Genomic DNA, 22,384 nt, shown 5'->3' on the forward strand with positions numbered 1-22,384 from the left:
ATTGAACCGTGCGTATTACAATGTCCTTGCGAGTCAAGGTTGTGGTTTTTCATAATAAAACAGCCCACTTTAATTAAGATGTTTTTGTTTTTGTGGTAAGACAAAATAACAGGCCATAATAAGGCAAATGTCAAGGAGTGTGCACATACTGTAGAGCTGCATAGAGAGACTGCGTTGTTACGTTACAAACAAGGCAGCCAGATTAACATTCATTACATTATGGAATCATGCAATGCAATGCACTTGCAGTACACCAAACCATCGCATATTTACACTTCTATGGGCTGCAAATGTAGTCAATTCAGCAACTTTGGTAGAGGCTTCGGTTGCCTGTTTGTGGATGATCATGTATACAAATTTAATTCTAACAAATCCGTCCCCCAAGGATCGTGAGGCATTTGGGCACTACAGTAGTTGGCATTTTGTCTGGCTACCATATAATTGGGACTATGCATGTTCTTGGCATCCATACTTTAAAAAAAAGATTCAAGTTGGGAAATGCTTGAGTAAGAGACTTTCATGATGAACTGATTTAAAAACCAAAATGTTGTTTTGTGAAATGAAACTGTAGCAGAAACAAACCAGAAAAATAATTTCTGATCCACAGTTCCCTATGAACGTCCTGGGGACTGTGAAATAAATCAAACTCCAAATTCCAGGAATAAATAGGAGAACAAAACGGTCCTGACACTGTACCACCACTACCTTCCTCCCCTCTTTGGGCCTGAGCCAAGTCAACCCCCAATGTACAATCTCCAAAATGTGATACGTCACTGGCAGCTGGTTTTGTCGCATGAGGCAACTCCCTCACGTAAGTTCTTAAGCATGCACACGCCTGCGTTTATTATACATCACCTTAATGCATTTACTCTGTTTCATGGCGATAATGGGAACAGAGGGCCTGTTGGAATAACTGCCGCAGTTTGAGCTGAGGTAATCGAGTGGAAACAGCAGTGGCACAGGCACCTAAGATACAGTATTCCCAGGGGCCGCATAGAGCATTTCCTCCCCTGTATAGAAATGGAAACATCCCACAGGAGACCCAGGAAGCACATCTGAAATTCATCCATCAGTCCTCTCCTGTGTATAAATACCCATGTGGCTCCCCCAGACAGGTCCTCCTTTAATGGGAAAGCTTTATGGATACGGGGGAAGTGGATCAAATGGATGGTTATAATTTTAGAGAGGGCATAAAATGCTGGCAGTTTACAGCATCTGAGTGTTATGCCTAAGAATAAACAAGTGCGATCAGTGAATTTTTTCGCTATTTCTAGCCACAGATTTAAAGCACAGGGACATTCGCCGGTGAGTTCATCTTCCCATGCAGTCTTCCTGTAAATGTCCTCGGCACAGAAGGGACGTTTGCCGGGTTTTCTGTTCGCTGACACTACAATGCTTATGTATTTTGTCAGTGTAAGTGCTTAGGAGGCCTTGCTACTGCACCTCGCTGCTGTGATAACTGCTGTGTGGAGATTGAGTCTCCACAGTCCTCTGAGAACAGCGAGTTTGGAAGTGAAATCAACATGCAGGATTTTTCCATGTTCAGTCAGCCATGGCTTATGGCCTCACGGGGGGATGGGAAGTACTGCTTTCAGTTGATAATGTACGCCGCCGTTCTTTGATGTTTATGATCATAGATGTGTCTCTTTTCGGTGAATAATAACTAAATAGAAGGTGTAAGATGCAAGAAGGGGAAAGGGAATGAAGAAGTGGAAGCTGTGTTGTGTAGTCATCCTGATGAGTCATCGTCCATGTTGAGGAACTCGTCTCTGTTTTGACCTGGAAAACTGGGGTCACCGCATAGTCCCTTTGTATTTAAACGAAAGAGGACTGCAGAGGTGAAATGGAATGCCTTGGACCCTGCCAGGCTTTCCCACCACTGATGATGTACGGGGGCAAGTGCTCCAGCCGCCATATCCAAAGCAAACAGTCAAGGCCATAGGCTTCCTTTTCAATCCCTGCGATGAAATGAAAAGCAAAGTGGATGGTTAATGGCAGGAACTCATAACAGATATATTGTTCTTATCCACTGTTTCTCTAGACTAGAGGTGAATTAGAGCTGAAGTTCATCTTGTGTGGGATGGGAAACGGTTGTACGTAAGATTTAGTATCTTAAGTTCTTACAGTCGTTTATGCTCAGGAGCAGGTTTGCAAATATGTCGGCATGAATCAGTTATTTCAGACCCTGGAAAAAACTGCTAATTAATTACAGATTTATAGCATCACAATCAAGATCCTCAACGAATTCCCCACCATCCCATGGGACCAAGTAACAGCACCAATTGGAATTTTCCAGCAAAGCCAGATGTTTTATGGGTAGAGAAACCTTGACATTGCAGAAACCCCAGCTGAAACTGCTACACCAGACGCGGCCGACCCGACTAATCAAAAACTTGCCATGTCAAAACGGACGAAGTGCACTGATGAATATGACCAATACAGTGTATCATGAATACATCATACGATGTGTCCAAGGAAATTAAACTTTGCTTTCATTATCAGGCCTCTCTGACACAATCACAAGTCGTACAATATGTTAATTAGGAAGTCATGGAAAATTGAGTTTACAGTGGTGTAATTTTTAATTAATTGGTGTAAAACATGTGTAGTATTACTGTTAAGTGGTTAGTGGTGCAATAAGTCTTGCCAATAGGTTGGCTTGTGTCAGCGCCAGTGATACATGCAAAGCAATTGTGGGTGGGACTGATATTTTGGTATTTGCTTGTGCCGACAAACCAAAAATAAATTCTGCATTGTTCAAACTTGGCTGGCACCCTGTACACATTTTCTTGAATAAGGTTTTGCTGTTTACTCAATTCGTTATACATTTATCTTTATTGTTTAAACGCAGCTACTGACAATTAATACCAACTGTTAGAATATATGCTTCAAGTGGTATTATTTTATTTCCGCTCAGTCCCTGCTGCACTGTCGTTGTCTGCATTTCATTTAATTCAAGTAATTTCATTGAGACTCTAAATTGAGACTCTAGGCAGATTGCAAGCCATAAAACAAGACTTTATAAAAGTCATATCAAAGTAATCCCATCTAATTTGCCGGGCCAATACTGTAGAAAGATGATATATACTGGACAGACAACAGGCTTTCCATTCTTTGTTTTGTCTGGGTTAAGAGCTTCATTACAAATGTGTCCTTGCAGAACCAGGCCAGATATGTCTTGTTATGTTTTATTGTGTTGTCACAGTGTGCTCAATGTAAAAGCCCAAACTGCATTTGCAAGCATGAGTGACTTCAACATCATATGCCTCACGTTATTTGTCAAAATGGAGAAAGAAAAGTGAGGAACTAGAGGGTGTGTAAGCACAATAGACCACAACTTAACCACAGACTGCTGTGGCTGAGCAATAAAAGCGCTTCAAGAAGTATTGTGCCTTTCACCTAGCTTCTGAGCCAACAAGACAAAACGTTACAGCACGTTCAGTACTTTCAAAAGACCGATAACATGTAACTGAAACCCCGATGGTGTGTGTTTTAAAGTGAAACGGGGGAATGTCCCTCCAGGTCCTCGCTGGCCGCAGGGTGTGCAGAGGAATTTCATGTCATCGATGCATATGCAAGCAATGGAGTCTGCAAGGTAAGCCCCTCATTAGGAGACACAAGTAAATATAGCAAGGCTTTCATTCTCATCCAGTGTTCCTAAAATGCTCCGGAGTGTGACATGTTGCCCAGCCAGCTCAGTTCCAGCTGTCGGCCTCAGGTGTGTTCTGATCGTCTCTTGCCCCCAGTAACTCACAAGATGAGGATATGCGAATGAGTGGGCTTCCCTTCAAATGCCAGCCACTGCGTTGTTAATGCCTGCTGGAAATTATGTGGCACGATTTTGTCCTGCTTGATAATTGTATGTTTTAAACAAACAGTACCTCGAGACGTAAGGCAGTTAAGAGTTAAGACCAGGCAGACTTGGGATCATTACATTCTGTTGCCGCATGGATTGAGTGTTGAACTAAAAGGCTGTTAATGCCAAGCTATCCAAAAGTTATCCATAAAGTGATGATCATAAAGTTGTCCTTGGTTAAAGGGCCAATAACAGCATGAATCAATTTTCATGCATTGGTAGGGTGCTAATACTTGAGGAGTAATCAAGTGATCAAGATGTTTGTTCTGCATGTAGTGTCCTGTTGCTCCCTAATGTGTCAGTTTAACATGCATTACAGCTTTAGGTCTAGAGAATGGAGAACATTCAGGGGAGCAATGGTCAACGTGAAACAATACTTTACATGTCAGAATGAGAGAAAGGCTGGGTTTGACAATATTGCATGAGTCTGATGTTCATGTATGTCAGCAATGCTGTTAAATGACACTGAGGATTTAAAATGGCATATTACATCTCATAAATTAATGTAAATGAATTACATCTAATAAATAAATTGTGTATTACATGCGATACATGTAAAACGACTGATAAATCAATGCTTTCCAACCAATGGAAATAGCGACTTAGAGACTTGATGCTAACTCGAAAATATACTGTATATGGGTTTGCTGGCTACATCCTTAACAATTACAGACTAACAGTCCTCTTACTGTAGCACTAGAAGATGCAAAATGCGTAATTAAGTCCTTCAGCAGTTTTTCAGATGGTTAACTGTTTGAGCTGGGTTTAATTTGTAGCTGGAAGGTATGTTCTCTTGCAGCCAAGAGGCACATGCATAATTGAGTGGCTGTCAACGTGGAGGGAGCAATACCCAAAGAGAGAAGTGTTTCAATCTCACTGGTACCGACGTTTACTTCCATAATGTGTCCTGGATCGGAACACATTTACATGTGAGACAAAGTGTAGACAACCAGAATGTCAATTATTATAATGTTTTTTGTCTAATATCGGAGTTGTTACGTGTACGGTGGGCACAAAGTGGAAAGGTCATTTTTGCGGCAACAAACCTTACAACCTTGTCCGCTACTCAAATTTCATGCATGTCCATGTTTGTGTCCAGCCAAAGCTTTAGAAAAAATTGTTTATGGTATTTACCAATCTCCCAATTCATTATTCATCCCGCAGCATATACTTGCAACTCCGTTGAATCACAGGGCCTGTCTAATTAATGCAAATGTATTTGAAGCAGAGCTGCCAGAAAGTTGAACAAGTCAACTTAGCTGTGATACCGTCAGCGCTTTGCTGTAGGACGTATGTGCAGGAAGCAAAACATGCTGCGAAGACAAGTGTTGTTGCGCACTCGAAAACATAATTTCATGATTAATGGGACAAATATGTTAATTCAACAGATAAGTCATCCTGTAAGCGGGAACCTGCTTCACCGGTTCACTTCTATTCTGAAGAAAATGCAATAACACAACCTACCAATAACATCAGCAAGCACGTCAGGCTATTGCCGTAACGCCGATGGCCGTCATCGTAATAAAAGTAGCAGTAAAATGAGTGTTTTCCCCTTTTGAAAACTCTCTGGCTAACCTTTAACTGAATAGCGACGTGTTCCTCAACTCGCTCAAAGCCCCACGTCTTCAGTTCAGTGAGCAACCAATCACTTAGCATGTTAAGGAGCAACTGCGTGGCCTGCCGGAGACAGACAGCTCCTCGGCGATTGTTCTCGCAATTGCATGGGATTCTCGCCTCCACTGAAATTTTCTGGATCGGCCTCTGTCTCCCCACGTCAGCGCTAGGCCAGACACAACGCACCTCTAGGTGAGATGTTCCCAAACAGCATATTCTACTGAGTTCCGCTCCACTGACCCCTCACAAATATCTCACCCCCTCGAACACTCTGCCTGGTGGTGGAGTGCAATTTTCATCCCCTATTTTATGCTGGCTTTTCTGTGGTAGAGGAAAATATCCTGTCAGACCGAGTCCGCTGATAGGTGGATTAGTGTATTTAGGATTTGATTCTCACCCTGAGGCCGGGTGGGGTGGGGTGGGGGGGTGGGGGGGTGCTTAAAGATTACACCAGGTAGGAAAAGTGTCTGATGACCTAGATATCTACCAAAATATAAAGCCTTAATGTGATTAAGGTTGACACTTGATTGCCACTAGCCTAGGTTTAGGTTTCTCAGCTAGTGTCTGAAAATCGTTGTTCTTGACTTCAGCGTCATCTTTATAATCATCTGTCAATCATTCACCAATGTTGTAATTATCATGCTTATGATCACTGTTTGATCTACTGGGCACTGAGCTTCCGGTAAAGTGTGTTGTCTGTCTGCCCCGCCCTTTACTCACAATAAGTCAATAATCCACTTGGAACATGGTAATTTACACAACTCTATCAAGTAAGTTATTTTCTGTAACGAGTGTAATTATTAACGTTAACTGTTGCTATCTCTGAACTGTAGAGCAATAGTTCTATTCAAATAATGGCCCCCCAGACACCATTTTTGCTTACCATGCCAGCAAAAGGCCCATAACAAATGACCCGATTGACAAACAGTCTGTTACATCAATGAGCAAAGGATGAGGACTGCAGGCAACAGGATCGACTGGCAAATCAATACCAAGCCTTTAGAAACTGAAGCATCTTTTAAAGGCGTAGCTGGATGCAAGACAACACACATACATACACAGACAGAGGGAGCACACAGGTATATTAAATGATCATTGTACTTTATTTCTAAGTGATCCCATTGTTCCTTACCTGAATGGCATTCAAAGACTCAAATGAAGTGTAACAGGAGATCAGAAACACTCTCTCTTCTTTTCTCTCAAGGGGCTTAAGAATAGCTATGTGCAATATCTTCAAAGCCTCCGCTGTTTTAACCATTTACAAACGCCCGGCCAAAAGAAACCAATGTGTCGGGCAAACCAAAGGCATTATTAGTAGGTAGCTCTGATCAGATGTAATAGAATGGGTCTCTTCTTCACTGGTGCTTCCATGCTCATTTGTTGTTTTCTCTCCTAATCTTTGGGTAATTAGGGGCATTAAAAAACTTGCCATATGCTTTTCCTAGGCATGTGTTTGTTATAATTTATTGTAACATGTAACAAGACAAACAAGACAGTTCCTGTCTGAAAGATAACTAAGAGACTACTTGATAAAGGAATTGTGGATAGATGAGAAATATAATAATGTCATGCTGCTGATTTGAGACCATAAGCAGACAGGAATCTTTTTCCTCTCATTTCAAGCTCCGTAAAAGTGTGACGCAGTGGAACTGGTACTGATATATTTTATGGGAAGTACAGATGTTCAACCATGCCATATTAAGATGGTTTGGCATACTGTCAAAAAACTCCAGGTTTCAAAGAGAGGGCGGTCATCGTGTTTATGCTGTGAAGGGAAGAAAGTCTGGTCTGATGTAGTTTTGTTTCTTTGTGAGAGTAAGGCAATCCTATCCGGGCAAATGAAAAATAATAACTACACACATTTCTAAAAATGTTACTTCTGCTATTTTACCGGGTATTCTTTCTGGCATGGACTATTCTTCTAAACACTGTACTGCAATTTAAAATTATACATGCATTCAATTCATAACCATTATAAATGTGGCATGCTGCTCATTCCAGGAAGGGGAAGAGCAGGGAGCGGTAGGACCCCCTGCCTGGTAATTGACACAGGAGGTATTTAATGGACAGGAGCTATTGTTGGGGAAAATAAAATCTACAGGCAAAACACGTTCATTCTAGCCTATTCCATCAGATTCTAGTTTACAGCATTAAGCCTCCAGACTGGTGTTTTTCATTGTGTGGTGTTGTTGAAGGAGGCACCTGCTCTAGGCTGTTACAGGCAGCTGCCAGGATTCCCACTGCTCTCGCCATCTGTAGGACTGGGCCTTGACAGAACCCAACTCACCTCGCCTTCACACATTTTCCCATGGAAGGATGGTGGATGAACCTGGACCTGCAGTATGTCCTCACATAACATGTGTCTTAGTGTGAAATGCACGTTTTTGTAGGAGCTGGTTGTCTTCAGAGAGGTGTTATTTACCTAGAGCTGTTTTATTTATGTGTTTACTGTGGCTGGCTTCTTTTTTTTGTACAGTATAAGAAATCTAGAATTTGTTTAATGAACAGGATTAAATTTTTTTCCTTTTCCTTAAATATTCTAATATTGAACAAGGTTAGAGGATGACAGAAAAGCTGACTATTACTGCATAGACATTCACTAATTCTCACCTTTGTGAAAGTTGTAGCCCTTTTCACGGTGCCAGTATTAGCACAAAAATGTCAGAAGAGGGTTGTTACTTCACCCACAGTTCTCAGTGGGATGTTCATATGCTGACAGACATCCTGTAATGTTGCCAATGGGGGGGGGGGGGCATTTTTCAACCATGCTCTGATTCTGAACAATGAATGCAGTGTTTTTCACTGATGAACAATTACTTTGATGCATAATTAAGAGGGGCTCTTTGTGTTACATATTTAACTAGGCTTGCAGTATTCAGAGGAATCAGAAAGGGCCATCACTGAGCAGTCCTGGGGTGCTATACTGCAGTCATAATTCATACACAGCCTAATGGTTACGAGTGCTGCACCCCCATGGCCAGGCCAACCAGCTCGGTTCTCCACTCAGCCCGGATCTAATTCACATCAATACTTTGCAACACAGTCAATTGGATTTTGAATTCCTACCAACTATAAAATATACATTTACAGGTGTGAGTCAGCAAACAAATACATCGACGTGAGTGTGTGTATATATATATATGTGTATATATATATATATATATATATATATATATATATATATATATATATATATATATATACACACCTAACATTTATATTTCTTTGGCAGTGGCGTAGATGGGAAGAATCTTCTTTGACGGATGTACTTAGAACCATACAATCCCCTTGACAGTTCTTTCCTATCAAGACACTTTAACCCCCTTTACACAGACACACACACACGCACACATGCAGAGACACGGGAACTCCAGTTGAGACCTAGCCGGAATTCAAAGTGCATCGATCCGGTTTGAAATGTGCATGCAACACTCAAGGCAGAAACACAAAGAATAGATTAGGTCATCTCCATACTCCTCCTCACCACCCCAACCTGAGATGTTTTAATAAAATACAGCCTTAGTCGACTTTGAACAGGTGGGAAAAGGACCTCACTGCGCTACTTTCACATCCTCTCTTTCACACTAAACCCAGACCTGGAGCTGCGGACCGGAGGATGTTCATCATTTGATCTTGGCGTCATTTCCACTGCCGCTTTTCACAATAATTCCACTTTAAGAAAAAGGTGCCAGCTATTTTTATGCTAGAGCCTGCCAACCTTTTGTGCTGCCATTGGAAGACATCAACAATAGGGAGTTGACAGCAAAGTGAAGAAACAGCCTATTGATTTAGCCTATCCCTTACACTTTTTCAATTGCTTTAAAGTACCTGTGGCGCCTACTGGAGTCTGGACCCGTTCACTGAATCACCTCATCTCACCCAGCAGCCATTGTGCAATGTAAAAAGGATGTCTCGTTAAACCCTAACAATGGCAGTAAGTACTGTAACTGATCTGCCACCAATTGAAGTGCTTAAGAACCCACCTCAACTAGTCAGTCTATATGGAAACTACCTGTCTACATAGAGACACCAATATATATATATATAATATATTATATAACTGTTAGGATATGGGGTGTACCGTATGCTGTAGTCTGCCACTCTAATTTGCCCAGCACTAGACACAGTACGGGAAGTAGTTAGAAATAAGCTGCTGTGGTCTCACCTCCCAGCAAACAGGGGATCTGGGGACCATAACAACATTCCCCACAGCATGTAGCATTCATTTAACTATACGTTGCCTCTTATAATGAACACAATACACAGAGCCGTCTGTAGATCACCAGATCTTCCAGGTCACCAAAACCAGAGACTTCCTTCAGAGGACAAAAATGTGATGCACGATTTTCATTAGTTATCGTTAACAATCCCGAACCCACTGTCGGTCCCTTCAACACGTTCGTTAGCCTCTTGTTGACTTGGTGTAAACCCGGCCCATACCGCTCCACGTCAGACCACGGATGGCAGCAGGCTAGGCCCCTTTATTACCTGTTCTGAGGGGAAATGCATAAAGAGAGCGAGATGGCAAACACGTTTCTCCCACATTCCTTCTCCTGTGTCTTCTTGAAAGAAACGTGAAGAGTAATATCGCTTTGGGGAGCTCTTCCCTGCAGTCCTTTGATCACCGGGGGCTGTGCAGGAGATCACCTGGCCAGTAAAATTGGTGGGCAGGTTTCCTACGACATTGCCTCACAAACATCTGTGAATGTCATTTTCAATGACCTACTTCAGGGCCATGGTATCTCCTTCCGTGCCATTACAGGAAACAGTGTGCGACCGGGGACTCTGTTTGACGTTACCAGTAGTTGGGTTCCTAAAAATGGCTCCCGCCGGGCAGAGAGTCGCAGCTTTCTGTCAACCCTTTTCCTCATTGGCTCTTATACATACGGTGTGCAGTATGGTACAGAATGTCGTAAACAACAGCTTTTTTACGCTTGCGGATATGATCGCGGTGACGCAATGAAACCCATAATATTTACACAAAATGTACAGATGTAGGAAACCGCAACGCCAAATCTAGATCGCATTTCTTCCCCCCATGAACTGTTACAGTGGTTCTGTGTATTCTTAAGCTCTATGTTTAACACCAGACATCCTTATATTTGGTCTTTTCTAACAGGCGGTAGTAAGGGAGAGCAGATTGATATTTGCCTCCAATCAGATCTCCAGATCTCGTCATGGTCGTGATGACAAACAGGCTGTGAGAGAGCAGCTCTAACTCATTTGTCAAACTTGCACTGACAGGAAGAATGCTGTGGCTTTCAGGAGTGATAAGAGGAGTGGTGTAATCCGTCTTAGAGTGAGTTCTGATATACAATGGTCCAACTGTAATGCTTTTCATCACATTGAATGGATATATGATGGTAGATTTCTTTTCTCTCAATCCTGTGGCTTTAATATATATATATTTTTTAAGCTCACTGCTGTGGTTTTAATCAACCCCTAAGCTTTTTATAGTTATTTCTTACTCTTGGTTTTCAGATATTTGTCTGAAGGACTCCTTTCTCACAATTAAGAGATAATAATAATGTATTTTAGCGTATGATGCAACAGGTTAATGCAGGTTAATTTTGCTTTAAGATCATTAGATTATTGAAAAGTGACTCAACGTGATTCGTATAAGCATTGGCTAATCTTAGCAAGGCAAATTGTAAAATACAAGACAAAAAATGACAAGCTCTGGAATATTAACAGACATTTCTGGTCAATTACTATTTTATGTTACTGCCATATCTGTAAAATGTACTTATTTGCAATTGGTGCAATCTCCATGCCTAGGTATAGTTTGTAGTTACATGTGCCCTTCCCAATAAAATGTTTCCTTTTGTTTTAACAATTTCTCTGACAATTTGACACAGCTTTGTAACAACTTTAAAGTCCCTGATGTGTCTGCCCGCATTCCTGACGTTCCCTCCCCCTTTTCCAGACACCAAATCACATCACGGCATGTGGCTGAAAATCTCTGTCTGTTTCATGTCTGGAGTTCAGCTCATAATGGATCTGTCACTGACAGTCAGTCGCTAATGGTGAACCTATTCACCTTTTCATCCACTTTAATTTACGGATTTTGCAAGCTAACAATATCACCTTGCTCATGTGTGGACATGTACACAAAAAATCCCAGACAGCCTAGTCTAGTGTTTGTCCTTTCTCTGCACTTTCGGAATTTCACAAGTTCTGCTATAAGTGGCATTCCTGCGCCAAAATGGATTATCAGCTTGTTGGAATGGTACCCCAAGCAAAGGCAGGAGTGGAAAAAATCTGAAAACCCATAATGTCCTTCCTTGGCACTTGGAAGATATCCAGGGAGCCCTCCTGCTCCTCTGCAAAGGAGAAATGATGACTATATTATGCGTTTCCTGCTCAGCCCTGGGCAGGGTTGCAGGTGCTGTGGTGAGGTAGGAGTGTCCCCGAGGCTGTGGCCCGGGAGCCCTGGTAGAGACAGGGTGGGAGCCCTTCCCAGTTTGCTGTGCAATCAATCAGACGTTCTGCTCACTGATGCATTATTAACCTCCAAGGTTTTAATAAAGCTGGATGACCTTGGATTCATCACGCCGTCCCGTGTCCCGAAGGTGCACGGCCACTTCACTTCCGAGTTGGTTTGAAACGGTGACGGTGAAAGGAAGTGGCACTGTTGATGTTTATTTCTCGACAATGTTTGTTTACCTTTTCACAGCGAACCGTGTTACCTTTTTACCGCCGGAGAAATACTGATGCATGTCACATCTGTGAGATTGTCATGGCCTAGTTCTCAGTCAGTATAACAAGAGCGGTAATTGAATGCTCGGAAATAGAAAATCTAAATCTCCATATGAAATCTCCCTGTGAGTGCACCATGCCACCAATGACTAATGATAGTGCTGCTGAAGGCTGTGACTTTTCTTTGACACCAAATAGTTTTTAGGTCAGTAGCTACATATATCTCCTCCATTTTCTCCACTGCCAATGTGATTGTTGTTGTTAGCAACTGATGCTCTCTGGCTGTATTGGTGTTCCACATTGAAAAGGATGTAGTTGATGTTAGTCAAGCTGTTATCCTTTCTTCCAATGCATGGCAAGGAGATTATTTTGAGTAAGACATCACATGCAAACCCTGCGAGGAATACTTTATTGATATATGTCGAGAGAGAGAGAGGAGAGGGGCTGTGTGGGCTATGAGACCAGCAGAAAAGACAAAAGGAATCTGTGATGAAGTTCCTTTGAAGTGCCTTTTTCAGAAGTCCTTGGGAATACATATTGATGGAGTCCAAATTGTCTGGCCTGGAGGGAGAAGAAAGTAGACTGCATCACCTAATAAATATTCAGTAGGAAAGAGGACATGGCTCAGTTAGATTCGTGAGCAGAATTATTACAGTCAAATGATTGGCTCAGAATATAGATAAGTGGGGAAAAAATACCACTGACATCATCGGGAATAATTTCTTTCAACGAGGGTGACTGACATCATTATAGACTAATCATACGTTTGGAAAAATATCTTGCATTTGTGAGAACATGTTGATTTCAACTTCAGTTTCTTATATTTTACATACCCACATTACTTGAACAGATTGTTTTGGAGTTCGTAATAGGTGTTTAAAGGGCCAAATGTTTTTTTCTTGGTACATCGGCTTCTTTCAGGGTGAGGAACAATCTAAATGTAATGTTGCTTTAATGGGCTTATAGTAATTGGCTGGAGAGGAATGAATGGAATGGCATGTAATACACCACACACAAGGTTTCCATACGTTTGATACCGTTCCATTCACTCCATTTCAGACATTACAATGAGATTTCCACCTCTCATCAGCCTCCTGGGCATCTAATATAACAATATATTAAATTGCAATCTCATTCTGCTCAGCGCTGTAGACTTGAGACATTGAGTCGTTGCAACCACAAAGCACACATGGAGCCCCCCCCCCCCCACACACACACACACACACACACACACACTGATATGCTCACCATTGCCAATCAAGCTGGTTAATTTTACGGAGAGGTCACTTATTGAAAAAATCATACCATGAATGCGCACTGCCTTTTTCTTAAGGGTCATTTATTAGTGTGCGTAGAATTCCCATCCCCCACCAGTACCAGACCAACTGAAGAGCAAAAAATAAAATAAAAAAGGCCTATAGCTCACGCTTAATGATTCAGTCAATCCCCATGACACAGCCTCTGTTCCCAATTTGAATCATCACAAACCAAGAGCTTTTTCCATTTTCAAACCACTACGCCACGTCTGCGCTGGGACGATGCCTGGCGGCGTGCAAGGCCAGGTTAACCACCACGACTGTGAGGGCGACGTCACAAGTCCTCAGTCTTCCCTAGCGTCCTCAGTCTTCCCTGGCGTTTTAGAGTCTCTGTAGTGATGTCATTTTTCATCTCTCGGCCACTGCTTTGTCCGTCTTACGCCATGTCGCCTTCGATACTATGTGATGACTGTGAGGACTGTCGTAGCAACAGTTACATGGCAACATGGTTGTGTCCGGATCGGTTATTCCATTTGACTGCTGAAGTTGGATATGGTTGTTCCACTATGTTTACGGCTGTTTTGTAATGACATGTTTGGAATGCACCTTTTACCTGCCACGTTAAGTACCGAAATGTGACCTTGTTACATTGAACTATGGAGCAACTGACATCTGCTCAGGTAGTAATAGCATTATTGAAATCATCTTCAGCTGTTTGTTTTTTTCTGCAATAGGCCCATCCTGTCATGAACTACTGATTGTTTTCCACAATTGTAATACTGTTGTTGCCCTGTTGAAAGGGTATACCATAGAAATTGCTACCAGGTTGTAGCCCTGGGAAATCATTAGGTCGCGATCATTTTAACGCCGGCAGTACCTGTGTTATTGTTGTTATTTAGCATTTTCCAACTGCAACAGCTTAAATTCAGCATAAGGGCCCTTTTTTTCAATAACCCAGAATTATTTGTTTATGCAGACCCAAATAACATCTTAATTTGATTTTGATGTACCATTTTATGAATAGAATATGTAAATACAGAGTGCACTTGGAGTTCAAAGCTGTAAATGTCAGAATGTGTTATCGCAAATCATAGCGGGATTGTTCTAATTTGTGCTTTCAATTGGACTGATAACCCAAAAGAAAGAGGGATTTAGTGAAAACGAGCAATTATATTCAGATATTTCTAATTAGGTGTATCAAATATCAACATCATTCTGTTTTTCCATGTGTTTAATCCCAGTGCAGTATATTCGACATGTGGGAGGCAACACGGTTTGTATTACCTTAGTCATTCTACATCCTCCTCCTATTCTATTTGGAGACTGAAATTTAAGCAGACACACTTAAAAGAGCATTTCATAAACTCATGAAAGGTCACGGTATTGAGCTCTGCTATGGGCAGGGTTAATAAATAATCATAACCATTATAATATATTTATGCAAAAAAAAATTGGGCTTCTTGAATGGAGCACATTTCAGTAAAAAAAAAGAGAAAAGAACTGATGCAATGCTGAAACATGCAACTTATTAATTAGAAATAGCATTTAGAATGGATTTTGTGCTGTTATACTACTGTAGATAGGTATCTAATGTCTACTGTAAATAAAGTGTCTCATATGGTCAAATAAGGGGAATACTCTCCCGTTTTTATAACAACCATCAAGTTACACCTCTCATTATGTTAAAAGCACATTTAATATCTTCAGTAATACTGGGCATGTGTCCAGTACATTTTCTATTTCTGTTTTCAATATGGGAATAAAGCCATGTCAGTCAATGTGCTGTTTTCTTAATGATCAGTCTCTGAAGTTACAAGTGGATCAGATATTAAAGGTGTATTGATTACATTTGTCATATCGCTACCAGCTAGCGTGCTTCATCAGAGAGAATGCTTCAGAAAACACTTTACGTAGGCTATTTTTATTTACAAATGGTCTGGTACAATTGGCTGTCTAACTACTGTTATCATCACTACTACAGATGTGTAGAAGCAAATCAAAGAATGTTTGGTTAACCTAACTACAGTATCTATCTGGTTTCCCTGAAAGTAAGCTGATTGACTAGCCTAGCTGACATAATGTGTGGCTATCCAATTAGTTAGCTTGCAATCTGAATGCCGAAGTGGTTCCTCAATCAACATTGCATTATGTAGCCTAATACTTTTCGAACTGATCTTGTGTCTATATCTCAAATCTATTCTCGAATCGATTTGAAAATATGCGAAAATAGTAAAAATGTCCCAAAAAATAAGTAAAAAGATTCAACATAGATACCTTTGGCAATGAAACATTTTCAGCCTTTGAAATCTGCATCAAAGAGGAGATGGAATGATCATTAAGGATGAAATGGAATGATTGTGCTCCTGTGCCTTCTTTCAATCATACAGCAGTGAATGTAATAAGATGGGGAACCTGGAATCCAACAATGCCTTCACCAATTTAAAAGGAATGCGGGGAAAATAAATGAATGATACATTGTACAGATAATTAAATAGGGCCCTTTTTTAATCAGGCAACACTAATAATGACCAGGTGAATGGAACCATTTTGCCACTAACGCAAAACCATATTAAAAATGGTTCCAGATGCAGCCCATTGCCATTAGATACCGAACTGTTGGAAGGTTTCATTTAGAACTAACAGGAGTTGGATGTTCCTGCAGAGGGACCTGCAATGGTGACAGAATGCTTGGATTGGTTGTGTCGACCGACTGTTTTTGTCAGAGCACTCACTTGTAGAAAACAATACACAGAACTCAATCCACAACTATCGCTCTACTATACTCTGTATAATCATAATAAGCAATAATGATTCATTCAACATGGTTTATTATGGCATAGCACAAAGAAGCACCATAACACTGGTGTCATTTTGGAAAAGGATATAGCTAGACGGCTTAAGCCAAGAGCTAACAGTAACATTATTTTATTTACAGATTTATTTTTCAGTTATTTATGCATAATTGACAGTGAGAAAGACAGAACACTGAGATTTTGCTGAAAAAGCTGTTAGAAGACTTTTACCCTATTCTGCAGCAGTATACTGGACCACCCCATTATTGCATCAGTCTAAGTAGGAAACTCTTCATAACCCTAAGGAAAATATACTTTTGTTCAAATACTAAGTAAACAAGGGCACAGGAAACCCATGAACGTGCATCACACATCGTCAAGTGGTGTCTTAGATTTGATATGGGTTAGCGAGATGCATTTTCCTGAGCATGTGTGCCAATTTTGTCTCTCTGAGTCACATAGACGTAATGGGTCTGTCATAGTGCATGGTTGATATCAGTCTTCTTATACTGTATATTTCATTTGCCAGAGGAAGAGCATTTATAATGTTTCCCACAAAAGTCTTAAATGATAGAAAATCCATTATCACAGACCGAAGTGGTATTTAAGGAAATGTTTTTATTGTGAGGAAAGGAACATCTTTAACAAATTTTACGACCGGTGAAGCAGAGTGAGGGGGCGTATCTTAGCAAAGTTCACATTTTCAAAAGCTTTTTATATATGCCAGCATCTGGCTAACAAGTATAATTTTGTAAATACCAAATCTCTTTTTTGATGATCGAATGTTTTCAATATCTATCCAGTGGTGTCTGATATTTGGCAGGTGGCATACATACATAAATACATACAGAGGCATATCTATAGTTTGTTCCCCAGAGGGAAAACAATCCATTCATAACTTCAAAATGAATGACAGGGACACTAGCATCCCTATATCCTACAGTATCTAGTGGCTTACTTTTAAGTAGTGCCCTATGGACTAAGGATGCTATTTGGGATGTCTTGTAAAACACACAGTCAGACTAAATCACAATGACCTATAACACAGCTCCGTCCTAATGGCCCGCTACATCATATGGTGTATTAGCACATACAATCTCATTTGGGCTCTCTGGGGGCAGGGACAAGATTTAATAATTCTAAATGTGGCTACTCACTCAGCCAAATGAAAGAGAGCCCGGATTGCCCACCAATGTAACAGGAACAATACAGACACCAACAGAATCAAAACGCTCTTGACCATTTCATTGTGTGTGTGTGTGTGTGTGTGAGAGACAGTACGGTGGGGGTGTGTGTGTGTGGGGGGGGGGGGGGGGTTGGGCTTGTGCTCATCAATGTGTGTGAAATCTTGGTGTCTGATCAGTATGCAAAGCACATCTCTGAGAAACAATCTCCTGCTTCCCTGGCTGCCCCTAACCCCCTCTCCCTGAACACTTATTTCATTTAACATTGAATAAGCATTCAAATAAAGTCTGCAGAGGAATCATCCTCCATAAAGCGCCATCTGTGCTGTGTTGCCCGTCTTTTCATTTGCAAAATAACCGGCGTCCTATTAAATCTTAAAAAGAAAAAAAAAAAACAGAAAGCGCAAACCCCGGGTCAGCTGTGTGTGATCAGTGATCAGTTATAAGCTGGCTCCACTTCCACTGTACAGTGGGGGGATAAAACGTGCCTGTCGGATCACTGTACCACTGTTACTGCACTTCACAGAGTCTGGGTGGGGGAACGGAGTGTGAGGGTTTTCAAGGCGTGACATAGTTGATTAGGGCTGCAGTAGTCACTGAGAGAGGTCACACCTCTTCCCGATTTAGTCGCCCATAGAGGGAAAAAAAAGAGGTGCCGGTTTTTGCAGGGAACATCTTTAATCCGTCGCATCACTCCAGATATCACATGAACACACTGCCACCCTCAACCTACACACGTAGAATATTTAAATGTATTCAGATGAGCTGGAAAGGGCGTTACAGGGCGGGATTGTGGAAAAGTAATCTGCCCATCCATGATAATGAGACATTAGTAATGCAGCAAATCTCTCTATTCTGATATGGCTTCTCTATAGCAAACCCCAGGGCCTCATTTATCAATATTGTGTAGAAACTATTCAACAATTCCACGTGTCTATGTAGAAAAAAACATTGATTTATCAAACAAGAGTGTCATTAGCACACCAGCAGAAGATCAGCATTGATCAATATTAATCTCAGCCTTTCCTATTTGCATTTTGAAAAGCCCTCAGTTAGACATGTACGGAGAAAATCGTCATTTTGAAGCCTGTGGGGAATATAGAACTCTGCGTCGTAAAGCACAATTTGAAAATGTAACAGTAAAAAAGGTCTTATTACTGACAACGATGTGTCAGACGTTACAAAACTTAGCAATAACTTTGTCGGTAGATCACAGCACTTGCAGCAATACATTTGGAATAAACACCTACAGGATGTTTTGTAATTACCTCAGTTTCTTTCCAAAAGTGTAATTACCTATACCGATAAATCATTATAAACTTGTTATTACAGTTGTTTATATGTATTTACATAGCAGTTACCCACTCCTGTTCTGGAGAATGACCGTGGTGACTGCTCAATCCCTCCCCCTGGCCACCTTACCACTCATTTAGCAGCATCTTTTAGGCATCACATATCATCTGCAAGTTAAAACAGTAAAAACCTTTTCTGTTTATATAGTTGAACTTGGTTTGGGATGGTGGTTTTCTGGATTATATATTTTTCCTGTAGTTTTGGGGAATCTGTAAAGAAACATGTCTAGCTTTCAACCTGTTCGTTGTGAGATGGTGTATGGAAAGCGATCATTTTGCAGAAGATTGCACCCAAAACAGCAGCCATCAATTGGCTCATCCAGGGTTGCAAGGTGCCAAAATAGAGCAAGCTTCCTTCTGAAAATTGCCTGTTGCCCAAAACCTGAAGGTGGATTGCACTTGGATGTGCACTGGAATGGCACAAGTTCTCTTTGTTTGCCTTTCAAAAGTAGATTTTTAATCCTAGCAAAAATCTATCCCATAAAATTGGTTTTAGGAAAAGATATGTGTCTGAAAATTGCTATCTGTGAAATCTTTCAAAAAGCAAAAGATCAACATTCTCCCTGCCTTAGTACCTGAGCAGTAGATGACAGAATTGTCATAACATTTTTGCCATGTTTTCCTGGTGAAAAGCAACAATCAAAATGTTCACAAGCCAAATTTTCAAACATAACACTGTAAAAACATTTGGGCACTTACTTTCGCTGATGTTCAGCCATTCAGCAAAAAAAAGTTTTTGGGGGACAACTGTAGAGATCTTTCCTGGAAAGATTTTGAATTTTATATTTGTTTCATCTTCTCTAGAGGCGTTGGAGTAGGAAGCCGTAGGTCCCTCCCCATCAACAATCTCCTCCAATGTGTTATGAGAGGGAAACAGAGAGAGGAAGTAAGAAATGTCCAGTCTTCCGCTGAGGTACAAAGGCACATGTATTATAATATTTCAAAAATGCTTTCACACATGCCTCTAATTTAACACATTTCTGCACTTTAAATGAATTGTTATCATAACAAATGTTTAGACGTGATCAAATTATGACACATATCCTGTTGAGAAATGTTCACAATTCACAATAAAAATTCACAGGGACTGATTACACTCACAACTTCACACATTATTCCACATCTTGGCACTGTGTGTACATGCTCACGGCTGTGCGTCAGTATACACACACTGTTTAGCAAACGTTCATATATAATAAAACCCACATTTTACATGGAAAAGATTCCAATGCGTGGTATACGCACATATCGTTGGTTAGGCATGGTGCCCTGATGATAATTTGTACACTACATATGGGACAATGTATAGGGAGATATGACCACTGTTTGTAGAAGCTTGCTAACCTGTAATCAGGACCTGGCTGAGCCCAAACCTTCACAGCCCTGTGATTAGAGACCAACTTACCTCTAGCACATTCATTGATTAAAATATTAATGTGGATCGAACACAGACCTTTTTCATGTTTTAGTAAACAGCTGCACAGCAAGAGGGCAAATTGTGTCTTCACACACCTATCTGCTGTTCAGTGTACAACAGTGGAAGTGTGGCACACTGAATGGAAGTACAGCATTCCATGGAAGTACAGCATTCCATGGAAGTACAGCCTTCCATTCAGATCTGTTCTTGTTACGAGGGAAAAAATGTATCTGTGATAAGAAAAAATATTTAGTTGTATGGCATTATTCAGTGATTCAAATCCAGCATTTTCCTGTTTACCATGGATAAATATACCCTAGATTAGAAATGGGGTAATCATGTGGATGCTAAATAGATTGGAAATGTTTCACTTTTGACAGGTGGATATCTATGAATCATGTAGCAGAAAGTACTTCCCTTGAATGAGTGAACAGAACCTGTGAATCCCAAACCCTCATGCCATTGTCTTTATGTCAGAGAGCACGTTCATTCTGTATACATGACGATGGCAACAATTTAAGATTTAAACCTGAAGTACATAATTTTTTTGTATTAATACATCGCCATTCTATTAACCCGGGTCATGGATGAATTCCTACCATATCAGATGGTCCCAGGCCCGCATCTGGAAAACCTTTGTATAAGGTATTATGCTGGTCAGGAAAAAGGTGGTCGGCTCACGCACTGGCGGGAAACATTTTCCAGCGCACAGGAAGTAAATCGTCTGATGTATTAAAAAAGAGTTGATGTTGAAAAAAACAAGTGACCACTCTAATTTTGTGGATCAAGCAGCGAGACACACTAGCGAGACAATTTAATAAAAAGAATTGAAGAAGTTCAGAATGTAACTGGTAATTGTACATAGGACAATACCTGTTAAATCAATGGAAAGCAAATCTGCAAATCTGATAGACGCAATTTGAAAACACAAGTGAACATTGGTACAGCCGGATGCTGCTGAGTGGCCTGTGGGCCTTTCTTTGATGGATGCAAAATGCATTCCACTGTGACGCAGATGTGGCAGTTCTTCTAATATATAATTAAAAGAATGGCATGTGAACTCACCTGGTCGGGTGAAGAATAAATAAAGTGAACAGATTGCGCGTGGGGCTGGAAGAGTGAACCGAGGTCAGGCGATTTTCTGGGGAAAAGATGGGATTTGATGGGATGATGGGATATGATGGGATACTTCCCATTCTTGAAAGTTACAAACTTCAGCGTTATTATGTAAGGTATTTCATATCATGTGTCAAATCTTAAAATCAGCAATAATAATTTTGTGTGAAACAAACTCATAAATAACATGGTGACTTATGGGATTCCACTCCGCTCATGAAGCCAGATTTGTTGCAGACTTGCAAACTGGAAGTGGCCACTGGAGGATCTAATTAGTCCCGACACCAGGTCTATTCAAGTCCGGTCCTGGAGGGCCAAAACACTTCTGCTTCAATAAACTACCAGGTGGAAACTAAAAACAGAAATGTTTTAGTCCTTCGGAATGGATTTCAAGAGCCCTGCCCTACACCCTCTATCATTTCCACTCTCTTAGCTTTGGGACATTTGTGCAAATGGAAGAGGCGCATGTGAACGGGCAATTTAAGAGCTGAGGGCTAAAGGGCAAAGCGGAAAGGAGGAGATTTTGGAATGAGCATATAGCTACGTTTCCTGTTCTCAGTGATTTGACCAGTGAGTATTACAAGGCTGTTTGTGGATTTCTTGTGGATTGGCTCACAAATATGTGTAATGCCTACATTAAATTGTGAAATGAGAGCAGATTGCAGCATTGCTGCAAAGTGCTGTTATGGATCCGGTTGCCTCATGTTGCCCACCGAATTATTTCCCTGCAATATTGCCCATCAGAATATGGATCAACAAATAGCTAAACATATAGTTGAAACACTTGCATGGACACATGCTTTAATATATATTAAGATCACAGGACATGAACTCACTGCAATGTTTGCTAAAAGATGCACTACAAATGATCTACTGATCAGTAACTAACAATCTACTAATCCTAACCCTAACCTTTATCCTCATCGTAACCGTTACAAGCAGATGTTAATCAACAAATAGTTTGTTGAAAATTTGTTGAAAGCCTTTTGATAGTGGTACCATCTATAGAATATAATACAGATGGAAATTAGGACTTGATAGACCATTCTGCATGCAAAACCTCATTATAGACTACAAAGAAATCTGAGGCTTGGTAAT

At 40.8% G+C, this 22,384-nt stretch overlaps 1 long non-coding RNA gene across 1 annotated transcript; it reads right to left on the reverse strand.

Moving 5' to 3' along the window:
- Positions 1–812: 812 nt before the first annotated feature.
- Positions 813–5,689, reverse strand: LOC109616860. The gene is made up of 2 exons (XR_002198144.2): positions 5,321–5,689; positions 813–1,958 (listed from the first exon to the last, which is right to left on the reverse strand). It is a non-coding gene; the product is annotated as an uncharacterized LOC109616860 (long non-coding RNA).
- Between the last annotated feature and the right edge of the window lie 16,695 nt (positions 5,690–22,384).

Source organism: Esox lucius, chromosome 18 (genome assembly GCF_011004845.1).
Source record: "Esox lucius isolate fEsoLuc1 chromosome 18, fEsoLuc1.pri, whole genome shotgun sequence".
NCBI classification, from domain to species: Eukaryota; Metazoa; Chordata; class Actinopteri; order Esociformes; family Esocidae; genus Esox; species Esox lucius.